The sequence below is a fragment of the Oncorhynchus mykiss genome, chromosome 2, assembly GCF_013265735.2.
Source record: "Oncorhynchus mykiss isolate Arlee chromosome 2, USDA_OmykA_1.1, whole genome shotgun sequence".
Taxonomy (NCBI): Eukaryota; Metazoa; Chordata; class Actinopteri; order Salmoniformes; family Salmonidae; genus Oncorhynchus; species Oncorhynchus mykiss.
The window spans coordinates 64,636,735-64,663,360 of record NC_048566.1 but is presented as its reverse complement, the minus strand read 5'-3'; the positions used below and the strand labels follow the sequence as shown (position 1 = coordinate 64,663,360).

At 44.0% G+C, this 26,626-nt stretch overlaps 1 protein-coding gene across 3 annotated transcripts in view; it reads left to right on the top strand.

The window, feature by feature from the left end:
- The first annotated feature begins 846 nt into the window (after positions 1-846).
- The window catches only part of sv2bb (synaptic vesicle glycoprotein 2Bb), a 40,144-nt gene continuing 14,364 nt past the window's right edge, over positions 847-26,626 (top strand). For 2 of the 3 annotated variants that reach the window (XR_002469192.2, XM_021568282.2), the window contains exon 1: positions 12,019-12,170. The gene's annotated coding sequence lies outside the window, so the exon portion shown is untranslated. Of the gene's footprint in view, positions 1,103-12,018; positions 12,171-26,626 lie in introns of those variants that run through there. The other variant, XM_021568291.2, reaches the window with a different exon arrangement.

Below are 26,626 nucleotides of genomic sequence, written 5' to 3'. Positions count from 1 at the left end.
GCACACATTTCATATTTTTGTGTAAAAGGCAGCATACACCTTAAGTTAATGAAGTGAATCTGTTCTCAAACAACAGCCTTTCTATGTAACTTATTCTGATAACACTTGACATTACAGGATAGTGGCTGTTACATGGTAAAAAACAGGAAACCAGTTGAAATTGGCCCAAGAATCAGAATAAAAAATGTATAAGATAAGGGGTGTGCCACAAACATTTCCACATATTTTCATTCTTTAGTATGGTGGTGGTGTGTGGGGTGGAATGTCTGCCCATGCTGCATAAAATATGAAAGATGACTGCTGCAAGCTGCGCTCTGAAATAATGCATGACAGACTCCAGCCTAGACAGGCAGCAGCTAGTGTGTAATGTCACGTCGATATTGGTAGATTATTTAGCTGTGAACTGCATGCAGTCAGAGACAATGGGTTTCTGGAGGTGGTAACACGACAAAACATGGGTTTGTCCGCTAGAACAACAGTTAGCTAATACAGATGTATTTATTTTTCATTTGCACAATACCATTTTCAGATTAGTTGAAAATATAAGTGTGCTGACAGAAGTGTGAATGGTTTAGGTTGGATTCTGTTTGTTCCCATACAGCAGGGTTTGCTCTGTAGGGGCAGGTTGCCTGGCTACCTAACATACGATACATACAGCCTCTCCAGTCATGAGTTAGAGGCAGGCTGGCGGTGGGTCTATAGTCTGATCCAGCTAGTGGATAGTGCTGATTGTGCTGGTTCCTGGCTGTGAGTGGGTGTTGCAGGGAGCCTGACAAGATATATGGAGGGAGTCTGCTCTGCACTCCTCCACTCCTGGGGAAAGGCCTCCACTATCTGATTAGCATTCAGCTAGTACCCAGACTGCATCAAGAAACTCTGCTGCTCCACACACCACACCATACTCCCTCCCTTACACCTCTCTCTCACTCTCTCTCTCTCGGCCCGCTCTCTCTCTGTCTTGCTCCCTCTCTCTCTTGTTCTCTCTTGTTCTCTCTTGCACTTCCGCTCTCTCTCTATCTCTCTGCATCATTCTGCTGGACTGGGAGGACCCTCCAATACAAAGGGAATGCCGTGCAGGGGTCCTCCGGTCTCCAGGATGAAGGTAAACAAAATTCCATCTTCCTACAACTTGGCTGAACTCAGAGATTATTGTAGGGGTTTTTAAAAAGCAAATCTATACTTGTTGGTCTCACTGGGTTCTGCATGCTGATTTTACCGAGGATCCTCATCACATAACTGCTGTGGGAATATCAGTGTACTTATATGGAAAACATGCTACAGCATAATACAGTGTCTTTGAAGATTTCCCTCTTGTCCTGTTAGTCTATTAGCATTACTGAATGACTTAACACTGACTCCCCAGAAAGATAATGTGATAAATTGATAGGTGAACAGGTGTTTATATACATATGTTGATGTATTGTTAGTTTTTAACGAAATGATACATAAAGACAGTGCTGTTACAGTTGATCATGAGATGAGCAATTCCCTACTTAGACCGTCGAAAGGTGGGGCAGCACCTGTAGCTTATTGCAACTTTTGATTTGTTACTATTCTTTGTTGTATTCTAATTCTATTTTTGAATCGTCCTTTTTGTCAGTCTTGCAAAGCTCTCCATCTAGTTGTGGTGTTGGTTGTGCTCTGATGCAGTAGGGTTGGGGTTGCAGTATTTCAGCATTTCATGAATCTTGATTTATTTAGATTTTTGTGATTTTCACATTATAACATTACCATCTCGTGATTGTGGAAATACTTAGATTAAAACAGTGTGAAGTTTCTTTGCCACTTTCTCTAAACATTTCGAGGTGTCTGAAAATAATATTTATTGAAAGAAGTGTTGTAGCCTTGAGATTATAATGACGTTTGTGATTAGAGCCTTCATTTCCTCAGCGCATCCACAATTTCCCATTTATTCAAAGGAAAATTAATGAAGCATATCCATTTTTCAAAAGGAAATATTCCATCCACAGCCCACTATTCTGACAAAGGGTGTGGGCATGGATTGATGATACCCACGTGGAAATACAAAACTAATACAAATATACAATTAATTTGTTCCCAAGACAGTTGTTTTTCTAGAGTTAATTGGGAGAGCTGTCTATTGAGTTCCAGCCCGCCCTCCCTCCCTGTTCTCTGCAGACGTTGGCCCAGGTGTAACTATGATGCCATTACCCGTGGTCTAGGTCAGTCAGTACAAGGTAATTCATCAGAGTAATGAGGGTTGAAGGCTAAGACGGGGACACAGAAGGCACTGACACTACAGGGGAGCTAACACGACTCATAGATACGCAGCACATCATTATCATAGCTTTCATTACTCACACACGCCCCATAACATCACCAGGGATATGGCCTTGTATAATTATAGGGATTACCAATCAAGAACAGGGCAAGAGCTGCAGGCACTGGTGGTGCATCCTTACATCCCATTAGTGATGAAGGGTTATGCTCTCAGGATGCCTAGCGCAGTGAATACGCCAAGTGTACAAAACATGCTCTTTCCATGACATGGACTGACCAGGTGAATCGAGGTAAAAAGCTATGATCCCTTATTGTTGTCACTTGTTAAATCTACTTCAATCAATGTAGATGAAGGGGAGGAGACAGGTTAAAGAAGGATTGTTATGCCTTGGACAATTGAGACATGGATTGTGTATGTGTGCCATTCAGAGAGTGAATGGGCAAGACAAAATATGTAAGTGCCTTTGAACAGGGTATTTAGAATGTTTTACATTTAACCTTTATTTAACTGGGCAAGTCAGTTCAGAACAAATTCTTATTTACAATGACGGCCTACCAGGGAACAGTGGGTTAACTGCCTTGTTCAGCGGCAGAACGATAGATTTGAACTTGTCAGCTCGGGGATTCGATGCAGCAACCTTTCGGTTACTGGCCCAACACTCTAACCACTAGACACCCTGGGTATGGTAGCAGGTGTCAAGAACTGCAGCGCTGCTGGGTTTTTAACGCTAAACAGTTTCCCCTGTGTATCAAGAATGGTGCACCATCCAAAGGACATCCAGCCAACTTGATACAACTTTGGGAAGCATTGGAGTCAGCGTGGGCCAGCATCCCTGTGGAACGCTTTCGATACCTTGTAGAGTCCATGTCCTGACGAATTGAGGCTGTTCTGAAGGCAAAAGGGCGTTGGGGAGTGCAATTCAATATTAGGAAGGGGTTCAAATGAAATCAAATGTTATTGGTCACGTACACATGGTTAGCAGAAGTTAATGCGAGTGTAGCGAAATGCTTGTGCTTCTAGTTCCGACAGTGCAGCAATATCTAACAAGTAATCTAACAATTGCACAACAGCTACCTAATACACAAAATCTAAGTAAAGGAATGGAATAAGAATATATACATATAAATATATGGATGAGCAATAACCGAGCGGCATAGGCAAGATGCAATAGGTGGTGTAAAGTACAGTATATATATGTGGGATGTCTAATGCAAGATATGTAAACATTATTAAAGTGACTGGTGGTCCATTTCTTAAAGTGGCCAGTGATTTCAGGTCTGTGTGTAGGCAGCAGCCTCTCTGTGCTAGTGATGCCTGTTTAACAGTCTGATGGCCTTGAGAGAGAAGCTGTTTTTCAGTCTCTCGGTCCCAGCTTTGATGCTTTGTTCCTCATGTTTGGTATGCTCAATGTATATCAGAGTAACGCTATAACAAGATCCTAGTGACATGGGCACGATTCAAAATAGTTTTTTGACGTGGTTTTGATATTGATATAAGACTGTTTCTCCTAACATGTTTCAGAAGGACGTTTGGTACTGTACTAGTAGTATTTGACAAGCATGACATAATATGTATTAGGAAGAGCTGCCATTGTACTATATCAAAGATTACTTATACATTACTTAAACATGTAGTGGTTGAAGATAAATGACTGCGGGTGTCCCTTACTGTGTAGCCATTGCAGTGAATGCAGTGGGTGATGTCATACATTTGACTGCCACAGTGCCTTTCAACTGTGTAAAGAGCAGGAGAATAGACACTCCGCCCCCACACCTCGACACCTGGCTTCCATCATGGATGCCAGACAGGTAGCTGGGTTGTTCCACCAATTCGGTGCCTTTTGAGATGTGTAACTTGGTGGGGGAAAAACGTTTGGCTTCACCTAATTTTAACATTCCGTCACAAAGAGCACGTTTAACATAATAAAAAACAAACTATCCCATCTCAAGAGGTTAAATAAACAAACGACTATAGTAAGTGCCTATTAAGTGCCAAATAAAGTAACAGGGTTGATCATAACAACCGTAAAAATATTTTTAAAGGAATATTTTCACCATATTAAAATGAGAGTTCAGTTATCGTAACATCCTTAAGGATCTGCCCCTTTTTTTCAATTTTCACCTAAAATTATATACCCAAATCTAACTGCCTGTAGATCAGGACCAGGATATGCATATTCTTGATACCATTTGAAAGGAAACACCTTGAAGTTTGTGAAAATGTGAAATGAATGTAGGAGAATATAACATATTAGATCTGGTAGAAGATAATACAAAGAAAACAGCATGCATTTTTTGTACTTTGTACCACAAAGTATTATTCCAGCCTGGGTGCGATTTAGATGTTGACCACTAGATGGCAGCAGTGTATGTGCAACGTTTTTAGACTGATCCAATGAACCATTGCATATATGTTCAAAATCTTGTATCAAGACTGCCCTAATATGCCTAATTCGTTTATTTGAGTCATATATTATGTTAGCTTATCCGTCCCGTGGGTGGGGGACCGATTCTGTAGAGGTTAACATTTGTTTATTTTTAAATTTGAACCTTTTTTACCTTTACCTGAATGAGAGACAGTAAATGAATCACTAATCACATTAAATAAATAATAATATTCAGAAATTACTTTGTCAAAGCAACAACATAAGTGGAGCTTTACAATGATGAGGAAAACTTTGAGAAATATTGGGGTTACATTTTCCTGGAAGTCACAGTGGATGCACGGGGGGAAATGTCAAAATGCTGAATCTTGGCACTTTAGCAAGTCTTTATTCATCTAAAAAATCTGCTTTATTGAATTCTCCATGTGATTTATATTAAAGGGCACTTAATTGAATATAACAGGGTTTTAAAATGCATATTGGTGCACATTTTCTGCTTAAAATATTAAAGGGACGCAAAGAGGCACTCATTTCGTGGAATGACCCAGCTCTCTGTTATCCTTTGTTCTCCTTTAGGCTTTTTAAGCATCCCCCTCTATTCCCTGGGCTAGATCAAGGGGAGGCAGACACAAGCCCTGATAATTATTTTTGTGGTCTGCAGAGATGGTTATGAACCAGGAAAATTATTTAAAGTTAGGTAAGGTAATTAATTGTGTTCTAACAGAGAAACACTATTAGCATAGTGTAGGATATGTAATCTAAATTGGCTGCACTGCGTTTGGTGGTCATCGTTTATTCGCGGATATTAATGAACTTGTGTTAATTAATGATAAATACTGTGGTGGGTGTTAATTATCCTGTGTTCAGGGGTTGATGCCAAATGAGCCTGTGTTGTCTGGTAACTGCCATCTGTTTGTAGGTAATTATCATATGTTGGGAAGGAGGTACAGTGCCACTGTGTGAGTGTGTTCTACAGCCCACGGTAGTAAAGCATACGTTATCCCTGTTTAGCGGCGGTTGATCCAGGAGAGATGACAGGCTCAGCAGAAAAATGGAGAGACACTCCTCTGGGTCCAGGCTGATTTATGAGAGAGAAAGGGAGGGAAAGAGAGAGCCAGAGGGCCCATCCATCCCATTCTTCCAGGGCCCTCCCTTACAGTGCACAACCAGTCACTGATAGAGGGAGCTGAGAGGTACCATCACTCAAGCAATGCAGCATTTTCTCATCTGCATATAAACGCATGGGAAATTCACTCCCTGTTCTATGGCAGAAAGTCCTGAGGTGGTGGGTGGGATGTGTTATGTTCACTATATCTTACACAGGCAGTTATTGTTGTTTGTCCCCCTTGAGCCACAGTAGCAACATCTCGCCCTCAAAATAGTCCGAACGAATCAAGTTCATTAATGGAGATACATCAAGAAATCTGTAATGGAGAGGTCTTAGTTGCGCAATTTTCGATTTAGGTAAGGTGTTTGTTTTTTCTCCAGTATTTCGCAAGTTAAAAAATGTGCATGAAAAGGAGTAATTCACTGCAGACAGTTGTGTGTCAGCTGCTGCCGCGCAGGACTGATTTCTGAGAACACGTCTACAACTTCATCAGCAAGCTGTCAGAACATGATAAATAAAGCAGAAGCTATATACACTGTTTATCAGTAACAAAAACACCTGGCTTGGTAAGCTCCATCTCTGTGTTTGACAACGTAGCTAGCAGGCACATTGAGCAAGCAGGCCATGTTAGCTAAATCAGTTCTTTAAGTCACTGGCAAGTGCTAAAGTGTTTTTACAACTTTCTCACCATATTTTACTGGTGTGTGTCTGTTTGGCAGTATTTCATGTTAATCATATCACAAAGCAGGTTGTGGTGGGACACAAGATGCTCGCCAATGGGTTTTGAATTTTGAAATATTGACAAGTGGCAGTTGGGGTACAAGTGTGCATTGTCAAAAATGGTATTTTGCCCAAAACAGTGGCAGACTGGTGTGATCCCTATCAAACACATAATCAAGTGGCCACTCCATAAAGGGCTTAGGGGCCAAGTGTTCTTTCAACAAAACATTGGCAACGTGTTGTCTTACGTAAACAAGTACGAGGCGCTGCGGAATGTGGGCTGGTCTGTCTCACTGTCTGTAGGTTCTGCCGTAGGATTGGAATAGAACACAATCAGTGCAGCGGTTTCTCACATAGGTGTTAACACTCCATGTTAGTGGGCCTGATGGTAACCAAAACCCAACCCTCAAATATCCAATACCTTTAGGAACAGCTTCCACAAATCCCGCAAATATCAATTTAGGAAGATACTGACTTTATGGCCCAAATGTGTCTATTTACACATTGTAGTCCATTTTTACACTAGAATAAATGTTTCTGACTATCGATGAAACATATGCGGTTTTCAACCAGAGAATTTGCTTTTTTAGTTCAGCTGCCCTTTAATGAAATGCATCCGCACTGATATAATCAAAGTGGTTATGCATACAAAGGAGGTTGGATGGCCACTGGAGAAATATAAACCAGCCAGGGCTTATGATTTGAACTCAACAAAATCACATCACAGACAATAATAAAACGCAGCTTTATTCCACGAGCCTAGTGGAACCCCTAGCTCTATCTACTTCAGAGAGCCTCCTCCCTGAACCTCAAACACACACACGGGGTCAGTTGGAATCAAAGCTTATCGATCCTGTGTCGACGGTTACAACAACTGGACGCTTCAGTTATGCATGCCGATGTCACCAAACCTTCGCAGTGCAAGGATTCTAATGGTGTGTGTAGTTCATTTAAGTCTTAAACAGACAGATATGAATGGGATTGGTGAGTGGAGGAGGATAAGTGGTACCATGGTAATGGTCAGTGATGATGAAGACAGATAGTCTATGACCTATATTTAGTTGATGATGGTTCTTCTGCCTGACTATTTGTGGGAGTAATCCTCTTTTGAGCAGAATTATATGGCATGGGGATTAGGTATCTTTCCCCCCTGTTCTGTGTGGGTCATCTACTCTCCAAAATGTTCTAGCAGACAGCAGCAGGACAGACCAACTGGTCCTCTCCAGGGGTGGGCCCTCCTGCCTGGCCACAGGGAGGGGTTTAGGGGGAATCATCCACGTCACAGCTGTGCAGTTAGGGCAGACGTCCATTTTAGGACTATAGCAGAAATCCTACTAAATCTATACCATTTGAGAAGCATATACATATTTCATCGTAAACAGTTATTATACAGGGGTTGTATGCTGATTGAAAAAGAGCGCCACCTACTGGCGGTGGACTCCGATAGAGGTGCCGGTTTAGATACAGTTGAAGTCGGAAGTTTACATACACTTAGGTTGAAGTCATTAAAACAAGTTTTTCAACCACTCCACAAATTTCTTGTTAACAAACTAAAGTTTTGGGAAGTCAGTTAGGACATCTACTTTGTGCATGACACAAGTAATTATTTCAATGATTGTTTACAGACAAATTATTTCACTTATAATTCATTGTATCACAATTCCAGTGGGTCAGAAGTTTACATACACTAAGTTGACTGTGCCTTTAAACAGCTTGGAAAATTCCAGAAAATTATGTCATGGCTTTAGAAGCTTCTGATAGGCTAATTGCCATCACTCACTCTTTTGCACACCAATATCTCTACCTGTACATGACCATCTGATCATTTATCACTCCAGTGTTAATCTGCAAAATTGTAATTATTCGCCTACCTCATGCCTTTTGCACACATTGTATATAGACTCCCCCTTTGTTTTCTACTGTGTTATTGACTTGTTAATTGTTTACTCCATGTGTAACTCTGTGTTGTCTGCTCATACTGCTATGCTTTATCTTGGCCAGGTCGCAGTTGCAAATGAGAACTTGTTCTCAACTAGCCTACCTGGTTAAATAAAGGTGAAATAAAAAAATAAAAAAAACTTGAGTCCGTTGGAGGTGTACCTGTGGATGTATTTCAAGGCCTACCTTCACACTCACTGCCTCTTTGGGAAAATCAAAAGAAATCAGCCAAGACCTCAGAAAACAAATTGTAGACATCCACGTGTCTGGTTCATCCTAGGGAGAAATTTCTAAACGCCTGAAGGTACCACATTCATCTGTACAAACAATAGTACGCAAGTATAAACACCATGGGATCACGCAGCCGTCATACCGCTCAGGAAGGAGACACATTCTGTCTCCTAGAGATGAACGTACTTTGGTGCTAAAAGTGCTAATCAATCCCAGAACAACAGCAAAATACCTTGTGAAGATGCTGGAGGAAACAGGTACTAAAGTATCTATATCCACAATAAAACGAGTCTTATATCAACATAACCTGAAAGGCCACTCAGCAAGGAAGAAGCCGCTGCTCCAAAACCACCATAAAAAAGCCAGTCTATGGTTTGCAACTGCACATGGGGACAAAGATCGGACTTTTTGGATAAATGTCCTCTGGCGTGATGAAACAAAAATAGAACTGTTTGGCCATAATGACCATTGTTATGTTTGGAGGGGAAAGGGAAGAACACCATCCCAACCGTGGAGCACGGGGTGCCAGCATCATGTTGTGGGGGTGCTTTACTGCAAGAGGGACTGGTGCACCTCACAAAATAGATGGGATAGAAGGAAAAGTATGTGGATATATTGAAGCAACATCTCAAGACATCAGTCAGGAAGTTAAAACTTGGTCGCAAATGGGTCTTCCAAATGGACAATGACCCCAAGCATACTTCCAAAGTTGTGGCAAAATGGCTTAAGGACAACAAAGCCCTGACCTCAATCCTATAGAAAATGTGTGTGCAGAACTGAAAAAGCATGTGCGAGCAAGGAGGCCTTACAAACCTGATTCAGTTACACCAGCTCTGTCAGGAGGAATGGGCCAAAATTCACCCAACTTATTGTGGGAGCTTGTGGAAGGCTACCTGAAACGTTTGACCCAAGTTAAACAACTTAAAGGCAATGCTACCAAATACTAATTTAGTTTAAACTTCTGACACACTGGGAATGTGATGAAAGAAAAAAAAGCTGAAATAAATCATTCTCTCTGCTATTATTCTGACATTTCACATTCTTAAAATAAAGTGGTTATCCTAACTGACCTAAGACAGGGAACTTTTACTAGGATTAAATGTCAGAAATTGTGAAAATCTGATTTTAAATGTATTTGGCTAAGGCAAACTACCTGCCCTCCAGGAAACCTACAGCATCCGATGTCACAGGAAGGCCAAAAAGATAATCAAGAACGACAACCACCCAGGCCACTGCCTGTTCACCCCGCTACCATCCAGAAGGCGAGGTCAGCACAGGTGCATCGAAGCTGGGACCGAGAGACTGAAAAACAGATTCTATCTCAAGGCCATCAGAATCTTAGCCTATGCCGCTCTGTCATCGCTCATCCATATATTTATATTTATATATTCTTATTCCATTCCTTAACTTAGATTTGTGTGTATTAGGTATCTGTTGTGCAATTGTTAGATATTACTTGTTCGATATTGCTGCACTGTCGGAACTAGAAGCACAAGCATTTCACTACACTCGCAATAACATCTGCTAACCATGTGTATATGACCACTAAAATTTGATTTGATAACATGTATACGGATCAAATGCACACTAACCCCTAAAACAGTCCTCTTACATGTTCAGTGACGCACTAACACACAGTTGGGGAAGTCCGAGGAAGGCTTGTCTATTCAGGAAAAGTCCAGTAATGAGTTGTAATGACGGACAGGAGTTTACAGAATATTCTCAACCTGCCCTCCTGGAAACAACTAAAGGACAAGTAGGAATGGTGGTCTGTTACCCCCTAGCAGGTAGAGCCTGTGATTGGCTGGCCCTGGTCAGCTGACTGAGTTCCCTGGCAAACTAGTGCCTAACACATAGGGGTGAAGTGCGCTATGCCACTAAACAATAGAGTCTGATGAGGCGGGGGATGGTAGCCAACCTCAGCAGTAAAAGGCAACAAAGTTTGTGTCTTTCCAAATCAAATCCAATTTTATTGGTCACATATACATGGTTAGCAGGTGTTAATGCGAGTGTAGCGAAATGCTTGTGCTTCTAGTTCCGACAGTGCAGTAATATCTAACAAGTAATCTTGTTAGATATTAAAAATAAATAGTACAAATTTAAAGGGATGGAATAAGAATATGTACATATAAATATATGGGCCCGAGGCCAGAGAGAGGGTTAAGGAGAGAGGGTTTTAACACTGATGTTTGAATTATTGATGCGCAATCTGAGGATAGTCTGAGGACAGGAAGTACCAGAAGTTTCATCCTAATTCTGTGCTTTTCATGGCTCATCAGAGAGAGAATGTCATTCTATCCATTTGATAATTTCAGCAAATGTTCAGTTGAATGTCACTGGCAATAGGAAACAGATAGTGAGCACTGACATACTGGCCAGTTTATCTCACAGATGAAGGCCACTACAGCCATTTCTTCCTAAAATGATTCATATTGAACAAAGTACATCAGGTAATCTAAATTTGCTGGACAACTTGGCATTCTGACTGACCATCTCATGAAAACCATATCATTAAGTCAACTTTTTTAATCTTGGAAGACAACCACCTTAGTTTTCAGTATAGTGCCTCTGGCAGAGGAAACAACAGCCACAGCATCTGTCTGTGAAAGTCCAAGTCAATCTAATTCTGACAGCAAACTTTTATCCCCTTTTAATAACAGGTTATTTATCACTCAACAATTCCACCCAAGGAACTCTCATCAATTAAGATGAACGAGGATTATGACAGGGTTGCTTCAATTACCTGTCATTTTATCATACAAACAGCTGAAAGATTAGTGTTTTTAGGTGCTATTATGAAACATTCAAGGTACAGTGGAGTGTGGAAGCCTACAGTTGTATTTGACAGTACACTGCCTGTTGCATCCTCCTGTGTGTAAAATCACTCCATATTTGAGAGGAAACTGGAACAGCACAGACAGTCTGCAGTAACTCACCTGTCCTGTGTGACACTACAGAGCCCCTGCTCCTGAAAACCCATCTCAAAGTGTCAAAAGACCAGCAGCACCTCTAAGCTGCCTCTCCTCCCGCTGTCTATTGTAGAAGTACAGCAGCAACATCCACTTCCACTTTGACCTAAATCAACGCATCTGTCATAGAGGCGGGCTACCCACCACCCACCCTTCTTCCCCACAAGTCCCCCATCTGCCAGCCTCTATCCTTCCTCCCATCTCTGCTCTCTGCTCTCGCCTCATTTTCACTCTCACTCCATCACGCACACACAAACACGGAGATCAGCGCAGCGGTGTGTCTCTTCCTCCTGCCGGGGGGGGTGGAGCTTGTTGTTGCAGAGAGGCTGGGTGGACGCTACCATACCATTGTTAATGTGGTGGGGTGGGCGTGATCAGGGATAGGGAGCTCCTCCTTTGATGAGTGGGGCGGATAACAGGCACAGACCCTAATCTGTTCCTGAGCAGTATACTGGAGCTAGAGGAAGGCATCCTCTGTGTTACTTAACTACCGTAGGCCCCGGTCCTGGGTTTGACCCCTTTCATGGGTTGCTTTGGTCTTTATCAAAAGGAGGAATAACTGTTTTGATGCCAACTCTGGTAAGATAACAGATTTCTGCATTCTAATCTCTTGATTTTAAAATAGATTCTGACAAAAAAATAATTCATGGTGTTTTCATCCGTTAAAAAACGGAGAAAAAGGCTGAAGATGCGATCTCTAAGAGCCCTGCGCGTTTCAGAAAACTTTTTATATCTCAAAACAGAAATCATCACAGGGGTGTTTTTGAGAAACCTTAAAAGATAAGCTAATGCAGTAAACAGTGTACATACATGTAAAACCCGTCTTCAAAATGAATGAGGAGGACCATGCATTTTTAACACGCGAGCATGAAACTCCAATTTCATCAAGATAGATTACGGGTGACATTACACAATCAATAGATACAGTTCAGATGCACTTTGCCCTGAAATGTATTGATGCATCAATGTAGCATTGCCGATGAAAATGTATTTGATACCACTGTAAGAAATCATGACCAGAATAGCAAGGATGCGAAAACAAAGTCTAAAGGGAGATACATCCATTGACCTTTTCTTGTACTGTAATTTCACAAAGATACTCATGAAAGATGGATTGCCATAGAGTCCGGCACGATTCATTTTCACGGTAGTGTGCATTGAAAATAGCTATGGATGAGATCATTTCGAACCAGGAGTTTGTTGATGTGTTCTATGCTACTTGGATCACAGAAGTGATTTGATGCCGCGTCTAAATGGGTGTAGGTTCGGCTGCTTTACTTAGCTGGGCTGTACTGAGAGAGTGTGTGTGAGAGAGTGTGTGTGAGGGGGCAGGGTTCTTGCTGCACTGGAAAGGAACATGTGGTACTTATCCATAATAAATGTCTTGCCTACGCAAGCCAAAAGCCAAGCGTGGCGGTGTGTTACCGTCTTTAGATCCCACAGCCAGAACCGGCCTGTTAGCACGTCATCCCCCTCCTAACGAGACAACAGCCAGAGATCCCACTTCCATTCTACCTTATCCTGCTGTCATGAGGAGAGTGTTGACAGATGGGAGTGGAATGGGACACCCATCATAAGGACTCTCCATGCCAGGTCACAGAGGCCAGTGGGCCCAGAGTGGTCCTTAGGTAATTCAGTCAGGTTTTTGTCTCTATTCCACATGAATCTTGATCACGATCAGACAGAAGAGGTTATGTGGGTAACAGCTACATGAAATCCTCCAGAGCAATAGCTCCAACTTTTAGATGTTGACAGGGTCACTTAGATGATTATATTTTTAGGATGGTTGTGTGCTCTGAGATGGGGCTTATATGGTTTGTACCAATACAGTACATAGTCTGGCCCGGGGAAATGTGTGTTTGATCAAAATAGACAGGTTGATTGGAGACTCCATATTGAGCAATAGGACAAATCATCAATGCTTTGCTGCTACAAGTTCTGTATTTAACTTAGATGCCCAAGGGAAATCACACAATCCAAGGTCTACTTTCACTCTGACGATATCTCCACTGTTGGTCGATATAGGGACAATATGTAGATTCTAAAAAGTGAAAATACCAGGACTATGGTAAAATCAGGTATGAATACTTCAGGCATAAAGTTAAAACCACAAACAAATAGTACTAAACAGATCAATATGAAATATTCATAGAGGTAATTTCAGGTCATTCTATTTTGTTTATTGTTCATAAACAAATAGCTGAATTAAAAGCCAAATACTTACACAATGCTTTTTGAATGTACCAGGGGCATTATGTGGTTAGTTCAATATACTGGGGGTTGAGAGCCAGGACCTGTAGTTTGTTTTTAAAGTGGGCCCTCCCACAGTAAGTGTCTGATAGAGGGAGTAAAGTGACTGATATGTTATGCTAATGCTTGTACACATACAAAATCACATCCTGAAATCAACGCAGAAGAGTCATATCCATTCATATCCATTCATATCCATTCATATCCATTTTCAATGAAAAGTGGACAACTAAAAAAAAGATACACTAATGATGCTATACATTAGAGCTCTATCCTCTAAATCATCAAAACATTTCAAAATGGTTGAAACTGTACTCGCATGCTAATTGCTTAAGAGTCTATTGATGCTATTTAGTTGTTCAGCCGAGAGGTTTGGCGGCTGAAAATACTCTTGTACAGACTGTCCCTCAGTATGAATCTTTAATATGCTGCACTTTAAAACATATCTCTCTCTCTCTCTCTCTCTCTCTTTCTCTCCCCTGCTCTGGCACTCCCCCACGTTTTCTCTGCCTTTTCATGCCCCTTTCTCTCTCCGTAGTCTCATCGAACACCTCAAAGGTGTGTTTTGACGCTTTGTAGTTAAATTTTATCTGTTGACACCATTCCTAATGTTTCTCATAATTTAAGTACATTTTCACAATTACAACAAAATGGTCTTCCAGAACAATACCGGCAATAAAAAATAACATAACAATGTGCTTCCTGAGACCCGTCTCAGAGAAAGTGTCTCTTGCTGTAGGATGGATGGTTACAGGAGGCAATAAATAGAATGTGGAGTCAGATGCCAGTGTTTTAATATGTAACCATGAGTTACAGAAGCACAGCGGCACTTCTCCTAACGACACGGTAGATCTCCCACTTCATCGTAAACCCACGGCTCGGCTGGCATCACCTCTACCAGCAGACCCTTTGCTCTCGCCTCCGCTCTCCCTCCCCGGGTCACAAAGGCTGTTCAGACCCATGCCATCATATTTCTCATAACATAATGTCTCGCAGCTCAGGCTTCCCAAATGATTCGTTGGATTTTAATCGTCAACAATTTGAATGTTAGCTGCCAAGGCATATTGGTCATAGGAGACATGTCCTGTGTGCCTGAACATGCACATAGTGATTCGTCTCTCCCTACAGCCGCTGCTGTGGGACAACATATTAATAATCATGACGACTTACATAGGCTATTATCTCAGATTGTAATAATACTATAGTAATAATAATTCATACCATTTGACTTATTCCACATTTTGTTGTGTTACAGCCTGCATTCAAATGAGATATTTCTGTATTTCATTTGTAAAAAAAAAAGTCTAAAACCATATTTTCAGTTTGTCGTTATCGGTTATTGTGTGTAGATGGGTGAGGGAAAAAACTATTTAATCTATTTTGAATTGAGGCTGTAACCCAACAAAATGTGCAATATAAAATAAAAGTACGAATAAAAACCACACAGGAACTATGATGTGAGTTAAAGAAACCCGATAATGCGAGTATATACAGGTCAGTGCCACTACCTTGTTCAATGTGCAGGGGTACTGGAGTGGTAGTATATACAGGTCAGTGCCACTACCTTGTTCAATGTGCAGGGGTACTGGAGTGGTTGTATATACAGGTCAGTGCCACTACCTTGTTCAATGTGCAGGGGTACTGGAGTGGTTGTATATACAGGTCAGTGCCACTACCTTGTTCAATGTGCAGGGGTACTGGAGTGGTTGTATATACAGGTCAGTGCCACTACCATGTTCAATGTGCAGGGGTACTGGAGTGGTTGTATATACAGGTCAGTGCCACTACCTTGTTCAATGTGCAGGGATACTGGAGTGGTTGTATATACAGGTCAGTGCCACTACCTTGTTCAATGTGCAGGGGTACTGGAGTGGTTGTATATACAGGTCAGTGCCACTACCTTGTTCAATGTGCAGGGGTACTGGAGTGGTTGTATATACAGGGCAGTGCCACTACCTTGTTCAATGTGCAGGGGTACTGGAGTGGTTGTATATACAGGTCAGTGCCACTACCATGTTCAATGTGCAGGGGTACTGGAGTGGTTGTATATACAGGTCAGTGCCACTACCTTGTTCAATGTGCAGGGGTACTGGAGTGGTTGAGGTGGGTTTATACATAAAAGGTGACTGGTTGGCTGCATTGTTTACATGTACTATATGTCCTGTCTCCTGTGCTGAAGCATTGTTCACACAGCAATGTCATTGGGAGACTTGTTGAATGAGACTGATGAGACTGCCCGGAAATGAACAGTGGTTTCAATGAGCAACAGGATATGAGATCCATCCAGTAAATTCCAGTTTATCCGTAAAACGGTGCTCATAGCAATTTCTCTTCCTACTGGTACTGTGTTTTATGTCTTATAAGTGTTTTATAACTAGGGGCAAGAGAGGGAATCGATAACAAAACATTCTTGAAGCTAATGTGTGATCTGCTTTATGTGCCTTGAAGCAAAGCTGTACACACTGCAGGGCCAAGTGCTAGATGTTGGCCTCCCCCTCTCCGTTTAATGGACCTCTCATTTTTATTTATCCCTCTCCATTTGCCAGCACACTGCCATCCCTCTGTCTGGCCCCTGACTGGCACGACAGGCCTTTAAAGAGATGCTATATTCTCCTCCCTACAGATGTAGGATCTTAATTTGAGCCAGTTTGCTACAGCAGGAAAATAATCCTGCAGCAATAAGGATAATGTGAATTATTTTGTAGATTATAGTTAATGGACTTTTTCATAAGGGTTGATACATTTTACATCAGGGAAAATCAAGTCTGACGTTTTTTAAGTGAAACCTTGAATACACTACAAATGTCCATTTCCTATTGTGCAGGAACATTTGCATAACTAAACAAATGAACAACCTAAATCTGTAGGGATGGCTTGGTTTATACACTATACAAAAAATATGTGGACACCACCTCAAATTAGTGGATTCGGCTATTTAAACCACACTCGTTGATGACAGGTTTATAAAATTGAGCACACAGCCATGCAATCTCCATAGACAAACATTGGCAGTAGAATGGCCCACACTGGAGAGCTCAGTGACTTTCAACATTGCACCATCATAGGATGCCCGGTTTCCTACAAGTCAGTTCGTCAAATTTATGCCCTGCTAGACCCGGTCAACTGTAAGTGCTGTTATTGTGAAGTGAGCAACAATGGCTCAGCCGAGGAGTGGGAGACCACACAAGCTCACAGAACGGGACCTCCGAGTGCTGAAGCACATAGAGCATAAAAAACACTCAATACCGAGTTCCAAACTGCCTCTGGAAGCAACATCAGCACCAGAGCTGTTCATAGTGAATTTCATGAAATGGGTTTTCATGGCCGAGCAGCCGCACACAAACCTAATATCACCATGCGCAATGCCAAGCGTCGGCTGGAGTTGTGGAAAGCTTGCCGCCATTGGACTCTGGAGCAATGGAAACGTGTTCTCTGGAGTGATGAATCACGCTTCTCCATCTGGCAGACGGACGGACGAAACTTGGTTTGACGGAAGCCAGGAGAACGCTACCTGCTCCAAAACATAGTGTCAACTGTAATGTTTGGTGGAGGAGGAATAATGGTCTGGAGCTGTTTTTCATGGTTCGGGCCCCTTAGTTCCAGTGAAGGTAAATCTTAACGCTACAGCATACAATGACATTCTAGACAATTCTGTTTCCAACTTTCTGGCAACAGTTTGGGGAAGGCCCTTTCCTGTTTCAGCATGACAATGCCCCTGTGCACAAAGCAAGGTTCATAGAAAAATGGTTTGTTGAGATTGGTGTGGAAGAACTTGACTGGCCTGCACAGAGCCCTGACCTCAACCCCATCAAACACCTTTGGGATGATTTGGAACGCCGACTGCGATCCAGGCCTAATCGCCCAACATCAGTGCCCGACCTCACTAATGCTCTTGTGGCTGAATGGAATCAAGTCCCTGCAGCAATGTTCCAACATCTAGTGGAAAGCCTTCCCAGAAGAGTGTTATAGCAGCAAAGGGGGGACCAACTCCATATTATTGGCCATGATTTAGGAATGAGATGTTTGACAAGCACTTTTGGTCGTGTAGCGTATCTCGGATATTTACTATACCACCTAAACAGTGACAGGGTAGCCTAGTGGTTATAGTGTTGGGCTAGTAACCGAAAGGTTGCAAGTTCAAATCCCCGAGCTGACAAGGTACAAATCTGTTGTTCTTCCCCTGAACAGGCAGTTCCTAGGCTCTCATTAAAAATAAGAATTTGTTCTTAACTTACTTGCCTAGTTAAATAAAAGTAAAATAAACATCTTCAAGTGATGTATAAGAATGTATGTGAGACGTTGATGAAATACAAGTAACTGCCAAAATAAGGGAAACATAAAGGGTTTTAAAATGCCAGAACAGCTTCAATGCACATTGGCAGAGAAGATTCTACAAGTGTCTGCAACTCTATTGGAGGGATGCGACACCATTATTACATGAGAAATTCCTTCATTTGGTGTGTTGTTGATGGTGGTGGAAAACGCTGTTTCAGGATGCGCTCTAGAATCTCCCAGAAGTGTTCATTTGGGTTGAGATTTAGTGACACAGACATTTTTTAAACCCCCTATGTTCCTTTCAGACGCCTCTTTCAAAGTCAGAGATACAGTATCTTCTATTTTTATTTAACTAGGCAAAATCCTTTAAGAACAAATTCTGGGCCTCCTGGGTGGCGCAGTGGACCAAGGCTGCTGTGCCACCAGAGACTCTGGGTTCGAGCCCAGGCTCTGTCGCAGCTGGCCGCGACCGGGAGGCCCATGGGGTGGCGTACAATTGTCCTAGCGTCGTCCGGGTTCGTGAGGGTTTGGCCGGCAGGGATATCCTTGTCTCATTGTGCACTTGTGACTCCTGTGGTGGGCCGGGTGCAGTGCACGCTAACCAAGGTTGCCAGGTGCACGGTGTTTCCTCCAACACATTGGTGCGGCTGGCTTCCGGGTTGGAAGCTCGCTGTGTTAAGAAGCAGTGCGGCTTGGTTGGGTTGTTTTTCTGAGGACGCATGACTTTTGACCTTCGTCTCTCCCGAGCCCGTATGGGAGTTGTAGCGATGAGACAAGATAGTAACTACTAATAATTGGATACTATGAAATTGGGGAGAAAAAGGGGGTAAAATTCCTGGGTGCGAACCCAGAGTCTCTGGTGGCACAGCTAGCGCTGCGATGCAGTGCCCTAGACCACTGCGCCACCTGGGAGGCCCCTTCAGTTCTGTTTTTAACTAGAGTATTAGTCATTGCCTATATTCGCAAAAAGCGCACAATGATGTAACTACACTGAAAAGCACGTATTCTGTCACGTTCATGAGGAGAGACAGACCAAGGTGCAGCGGATGTAGAGTTCCACATATTTATTATAAAGTGAAACAATAACTCAATAACCTAACAACGAAACGTGACTACGTGGTGCACATGCACAAAACACAAAATAATAACCCACAAACACAGGTGGGATAAATGCTACCTAAATATGATCCCAATTAGAGGCAACGATTACCAGCTGCCTCTGATTGGGAATCATACAACTCACCAACATAGAAAAATAAACTAGAACACCACATAGAAATAATAAACTAGAATACCCCCAGTCACGCCCTGACCTACTACACCATAGCGGAAAAAGGTCTCTCTACGGTCAGGGCGTGACATAATCTTCCCTTTATAATTAGAATTACTTGAGCATCAGATCTCAATCTGATACACCAGATGTTTGATTCAGCCCTCATTAAGACCAAAATAAAGAGATGCGTATCTCTAATGGAGAGCACAGTGAGACCCCAATTAGTGAGAAGAGGGGATGAGAAGAGATGACAGGACAGCCAGTTACACACTCTGACGTGAAGAGAACTCTTTCAACTTGTGCAAAATTACAAGACATCATTAACAGTTGAGCGAGACGTTTCAAATGAACTTCAGAAGCATTAAAGTACTGCATCTCTTCGAACCAAACAAACGTCATAGTCATAATAGTAGAGTGTGTGTAGTGTCCTCAGTATTTTTCTATGGTCTAGTAATAGATAGAGTCAGAGTCATAGATATAGATATATATGGCTTGAGAAAGAGTGCTTACCAAATGTGAGAAGCACAGGTTGGCGTTATGTAACACCCAGCTGGGCATGACATCATCAGAGAGAGAGAGAGAGAGAGAGAGTGAGAACCACGGCAGGACGGGCGGGGCGGTGACCTGAAACCCTCAGGATCATGGGAGCAGTGCTGCCCTCTGACCAGAGCAAGAGGGATGTTCATATGAGACATTGTTTCGATGAGATAAGTTACGAATGGCCTCCTATGTCACCTTTCAGGGAAAGATTTCACATTTCCCAGGTTACATTTCTACTGTGTTATCCTCCTTTCCAGACAACTAATGCCTAGATTAGATCCAGTCAAGAAGCAGAGACGTCAACATGGTCTCATAAAAGCGGAGAAAGGAGAAAGGCAAACCAAGGAAATGGAGGAGGGTTTCTTCATTCAGCCAGACATTCATTTCCTTCTCAAACACATCAATAAAAGCCAGGTCTCCTCCTGCTATCCTTCAATCCTGACTTTATCAGTGCTGTGTCCTGCATGCCACAGTGAGGGTCGTACTATAACAGGGCAAGGGAGGATGGAGTACTGATTAAAAAAAAATATTTGGCCCTTTTTCTCTGCCGCTGAAAAAGTAATCTAAAGCTTTTGAACAGCTCTGGACGGAATGCAATTTCTGCAGTCTTAAGCAGGATTAAATTGCGGCTTGCATCTGTCATGATGACAGTCGATCTCAATGGCTGATTTCTCTCTCTCTTTCACACACACTCGCTCTCCCTCTCTGCATTAGTGTAAGGGTGTGGCCCTTCCCTGTGGAGAGAGAGAGAGACAGAGATGGAGAGGTGCTATTGACCAGCCTGAACACGGATCAGATCAGCCGGGGGGCTGGCTGAGGTTTAATCTCAGTGCAAGGGGATTACAGATTGTTCATTGTGTATGAACACTGCACAGCACGTACTGCATGTCATTTAGTTCTGGCCAACCGCCGATCTCATTGCTCAACATGTATTCCATCAAGCAATACCAATAATCACCATGACTCACAGCCTCTCCTGTCTTCTTGGTTTGATTGAATAGGGGTCTGTTGGGCCTGTCAATTATCAACTAACCTCTCAAATTAACTTTTTGAAGCTCGTTACAATTGAGAATTGTACAAACTGAGAATTCTATCATGAAATGTGATGCCTTTCTCCCTGTTCGTGAATATGTCATGTATGACATTAGGCTTTCCACAGGTTATGTTAGCTGCCTAAACTTTTCCTCGAATAACAGCTTGGCATGTCAAGGTCAGACAGAAGGGTTGTTACAGAGGTTGCTATTATTACAGGTTCAGCAATTACGTAAGTGTACCGCAGGCCTGACGCAGCACCAAGGTGCTCTTCGCCGTACTCTAGCTCCCTAATGGTTCTCCTGTGTCTTTCTACCTGATTACCTGCATTATGCCCATCTCTGTTCCTTTGATCACTGGAGTAGGCATGATGTACTACCGTCTCAGAAATGACCACCTCATCACCATACACTCCTTAGAAACACAGAACCAGCTATATTAAGGGAGACGATAAGAAGCAAGGCACTGAAAATGAACCGCTGGCCGGGTGTGCAGATCCAGGCGAAACCGAAAGAAACCTGACTACAGAAACAAAGACCACTTCTACCAGGTTGACCCAGATTTATGCCTGCAAAACCACCTGCAGTCTCCCTCAGATGTAGCCTACGCGGGCGGATGCCAAGGGAGTGACGGTCCATAGCCTGGGTACGTTGGTATGAAGAAGGCATGTAGAGGAAGGTAAAAACCTAATGGTTACAGATGCATCTGATGCAGTCTGAAATCGCTACATCATCTCATTACGTGATTGATTGAGGGCAGAACACATCTTTCCTTTTGTCAAGACGCCAGCTGATCAAAATCTCTGCCCAGGCATAGCCTGGTGACTCATCTAGCATAGCTGATAACATTACGGTGTTCCGATGTTATAGAGCCCAAACAAAATGGAGCTCTTGCCGCAGAGACTATTGGCATCGCCGTTGCTACTCAGAGATCTGAAGATCAGGTCGTGACTCGTGCCCAGAATGCCATCCTCAGGATATCTCTACCTGGTGTTGTCATGATACGCCACACACTGTGCCAGGAAGCAGAGGCTGTGCCCACCAATGAGGATACAGAGGGGGGGGGGCTGGCATACACTCACAAACAACAGACAGGAAACAAATGGAGTTGCAAGGCAAGCATCAATGTAATGGTAATCGGGTCCAGTTCAGTTCGATCAAATTGCCTTCACAACAATGTCTGGTGGAGAAATACTGTAGGAGGCTATATGAGTCTACCCCGTCTGTTTGCTTATGCCGGCTTCATCAAATGTAGTAAATCTATGCCTATATGTGTTAAATATTGAGATTTTACCGAAAAGGAAAAGTAATACATATTTAGTCTGTAGCCTTGAGAGTGTCTGCCTCTCATACTCCGTTGAATTGCTCCGTCAGAAGACACCACAATAATAAACCTCATATTTCACGCTCAAATTCTCCTGATGAGCATGGAGCTCATGAAGCTGAAATGAAAATACATTTAGCTGGATATTCCCCTATGATTTAAGCGAGCTCCTTATTCTCTTCTCCCCTGTCTACACATGCACACACACACACATGCGAACACGCGCCCACACACACACCTTTCCCGAGTTGCTGTTAATGAAGCAGGACCAGACTTCCAATCCCACTGTACACAGTAATCAGCATCAAGGTCATCAGTAATGGCCCTTTATTTTCCACCATGCTCTCCTTCACTATAGAAAGGCATTTTCCTTCTGTTCCTGGAAGGAGGCCTAATATGCGTGAAACGATGTCTGTGTAAAGAAACTTCTCGTGTCATGCTGTCCTCCAAATAATGAGCTTCGGATGTTTTGAAAGAAAATGGTAGCGAGATCAGTTTGAAAAACATCCGTTCAACTAAATAGCACAGGACTGGGTGGGCTCACTGCTCCTCATCACATCTTTCTTGCAATTTATTGCTGTGGACCATGAAAGATTCAAAAAGCTATGTATTACTATCATCCACTCTCCAACAACAAGGAAGAAAAGACAGATAGGGTTGAGTAGGAATGGTTTCAGAGGAAAGGAAGAACACATTGGTACAATGTTGCTAACACAATTCCCACGGTGGAAGCCTGAATCCTGATATCCACTGGTGACCTGGCAGGAGAAACTGCAGACCACACGACTGAAATGTTCAGTGAACTATAACACAAAGTACCATGATGTACTTTTTTTTTAAATAGTGTCTATTTGCCTAAAAACTATCTCCATTCAGGGTCAACCACAGGACAGTATTTTGTATCAATTTTGTATCGTTAGTGAAAAGGAATCCCTGTTTGAGTAGCACATCTCTATGCTACCTGCAAAATGTTCTACCTCGTTCAAGGAACGATTCGATTCCCATGGACAGCCTCCTGTGTCAAGCTTCCTTTGTTACATTATGACACTATTGTGTCCTCTCCTGGTTCTGCTAGTGGAATCCCTCCAGGGCTGTATCCTCTCCTGATGGTGCGAGCCGAACCCCTCTAGGGCTGTGTCCTCTCCTGGTGCTGCTAGTGGAACCCCTCCAGGGCTGTATCCTCTACTGGTGCTGCTAGTGGAACCCCTCCAGGGCTGTGTCCTCTCCTGGTGCTGCTAGTGGAATCGCTCCAGGGCTGTATCCTCTCCTGGTGCTGCTAGTGGAACCCCTCCAGGGCTGTATCCTCTACTGGTGCTGCTAGTGGAACCCCTCCAGGGCTGTGTCCTCTACTGGTGCTGCTAGTGGAACCCCTCCAGGGCTGTATCCTCTACTGGTGCTGCTAGTGGAATCCCTACAGGGCTGTATCCTCTACTGGTGCTGCTAGTGGAACCCCTCCAGGGCTGTATCCTCTACTGGTGCTGCTAGTGGAACCCCTCCAGGGCTGTATCCTCTACTAGTGTTGCTAGTGGAACCCCTCCAGGGCTGTATCCTCTACTGGTGCTGCTAGTGGAACCCCTCCAGGGCTGTGTCCTCGACTGGTGCTGCTAGTGGAACCCCTCTAGGGCTGTGTCCTCTCCTGGTGCTGCTAGTGGAACCCCTCCAGGGCTGTATCCTCTACTGGTGCTGCTAGTGGAACCCCTCCAGGGCTGTGTCCTCTCCTGGTGCTGCTAGCCGAACCCCTCCAGGGCTGTCCTCTCCTGGTGCTGCTAGTGGAATCCCTACAGGGCTGTGTCCTCTCCTGGTGCTGCTAGTGGAACCCCTCCAGGGCTGTCCTCTCCTGGTTCTGCTAGTGGAACCCCTCCAGGGTTGTGTCCTCTCCTGGTGCTGCTAGCCGAACCCCTCCAGGGCTGTATCCTCTACTGGTGCTGCTAGTGGAACCCCTCCAGGGCTGTATCCTCTACTGGTGCTGCTAGTGGAACCCCTCCAGGGCTGTGTCCTCTCCTGGTGCTGCTAGTGGAATCGCTCCAGGGCTGTATCCTCTCCTGGTGGTGCTAGCCGAATCCCTCTAGGGCTGTGTCCTCTCCTGGTGCTGCTAGTGGAACCCCTCCAGGGCTGTATCCTCTACTGGTGCTGCTAGTGGAACCCCTCCAGGGCTGTATCCTCTATTGGTGCTGCTAGTGGAACCCCTCCAGGGCTGTATCCTCTACTGGTGCTGCTAGCCGAACCCCTCCAGGGCTGTCCTCTCCTGGTGCTGCTAGTGGAACCCCACCAGGGCTGTATCCTCTCCTGGTGCAGCTAGTGGAATCCCTCCAGGGCTGTGTCCTCTCCTGGTGCTGCTAGTGGAACCCCTCCTGGGCTGTGTCCTGGTGCTGCTAGTGGAACCCCTCCAGGGCTGTATCCTCTCCTGGTGCTGCTAGTGGAACCCCTCCAGGGCTGTATCCTCTCCTGGTGCTGCTAGTGGAACCCCTCCAGGGCTGTGTCCTCTCCTGGTGCTGCTACCCGAACCCCTCCAGGGCTGTATCCTCTACTAGTGCTGCTAGTGGAACCCCTCCAGGGCTGTGTCCTCTCCTGGTGCTGCTAGTGGAACCCCTCCAGGGCTGTATCCTCTACTGGTGCTGCTAGTGGAACCCCTCCAGGGCTGTATCCTCTACTGGTGCTGCTAGTGGAACCCTTTCAGGGCTGTATCCTCTACTGGTGCTGCTAGTGGAACCCCTCCAGGGCTGTATCCTCTACTGGTGCTGCTAGTGGAACCCCTCCAGGGCTGTATCCTCTACTGGTGCTGCTAGTGGAACCCCTCCAGGGCTGTATCCTCTACTGGTGCTGCTAGTGGAACCCCTCCAGGGCTGTATCCTCTACTGGTGCTGCTAGTGGAACCCCTCCAGGGCTGTATCCTCTACTGGTGCTGCTAGTGGAACCCCTCCAGGGCTGTATCCTCTACTGGTGCTGCTAGTGGAACCCCTCCAGGGCTGTGTCCTCTCCTGGTGCTGCTAGTGGAACCCCTCCAGGGTCGTGTCCTCGACTGGTGCTGCTAGTGGAACCCCTCCAGGGTTGTGTCCTCGACTGGTGCTGCTAGTGGAACCCCTCCAGGGCTGTGTCCTCTCCTGGTGCTGCTAGTGGAATCCCTACAGGGCTGTGTCCTCTCCTGGTGCTGCTAGTGGAACCCCTCCAGGGCTGTATCCTCTCCTGGTGCTGCTAGTGGAACCCCTCTAGGGCTGTGTCCTCTCCTGGTGCTGCTAGTGGAACCCCTCCAGGGTTGTGTCCTCTCCTGGTGCTGCTAGCCGAACCCCTCCAGGGCTGTATCCTCTCCTGGTGCTGCTAGCCGAACCCCTCCAGGGCTGTATCCTCTACTGGTGTTTCAGAGTTCCTTCCTTTTATCACGGCATCACTCTAATATTAGAACAAAGAATAATTTATTAAGATTGAATGTAGTTACTGTATGTGGTAAGATTCCTGTAAGCCTGAAATATAAGTTATCTTTGCATGGTGCTCCCTAATGTATCTAAATAAAAAATAAACATTCAAATGAAAACAGGAAAGGGCCAATAACTAGAGTACTGGACCCTCCACAACTTTCTCATATATATAGATATTTTTTTAAATGTAACCTTTAACCAGGCAAGTCAGCTGAGCACAAATTATTTTTTACAATGACGGCCTACCAGTGAACAGTGGGTTAACTGCCTTGTTCAGGGGCAGAATGACAGATTTTTACCTTGTCAGCTCGGGGATTTGATCCAGCAACCTTTTGCTTACTGGTCCAATACTCTAACCACGAGTGAAAAGCCTGATCAAATTCTTTATATGCCTTTTGTTATCACGCCCTGATCTGTTTCACCTGTCCTTGTGATTGTCTCCACCCCCTCCAGGTGTCACTGATTTTCCCCAGTGTATTTATCCCTGTGTTTCCTGTCTCTCTGTGCCAGTTCATCTTGTATGTTTAGTCAAGTCAACCAGCGTGTTTTTCCCCGTACTCCTGTTCTATTCTCTTTTTATAGTCCTCTCAGTTTTGACCCTTTCCTGTTTCTGAACTTTGTACCCGCCTGCCTGACCATTCTGCCTGCCTTGACCACGAGCCTGTCTGCCACTCTGTACCTCCTGGACTGATCTGGTTTTGACCTTTTTGCCTGTCCACGACCATTCTCTTGCCTCCTCCTTTTGGATTATTAAACATTGTAAAACTCCAACCATATGCCTCCTGTGTCTGCATCTGGGTCTCGCCTTGTGCCTTGATATTTGTATGTTAAACATGCCATGCATTTGTAAAAACGTAAAGTTTTGGCTGTACTATGCTGCAAAACACAGCCTACAGTCTTTGTACAGTAGTGAATTCCACCATTTACAC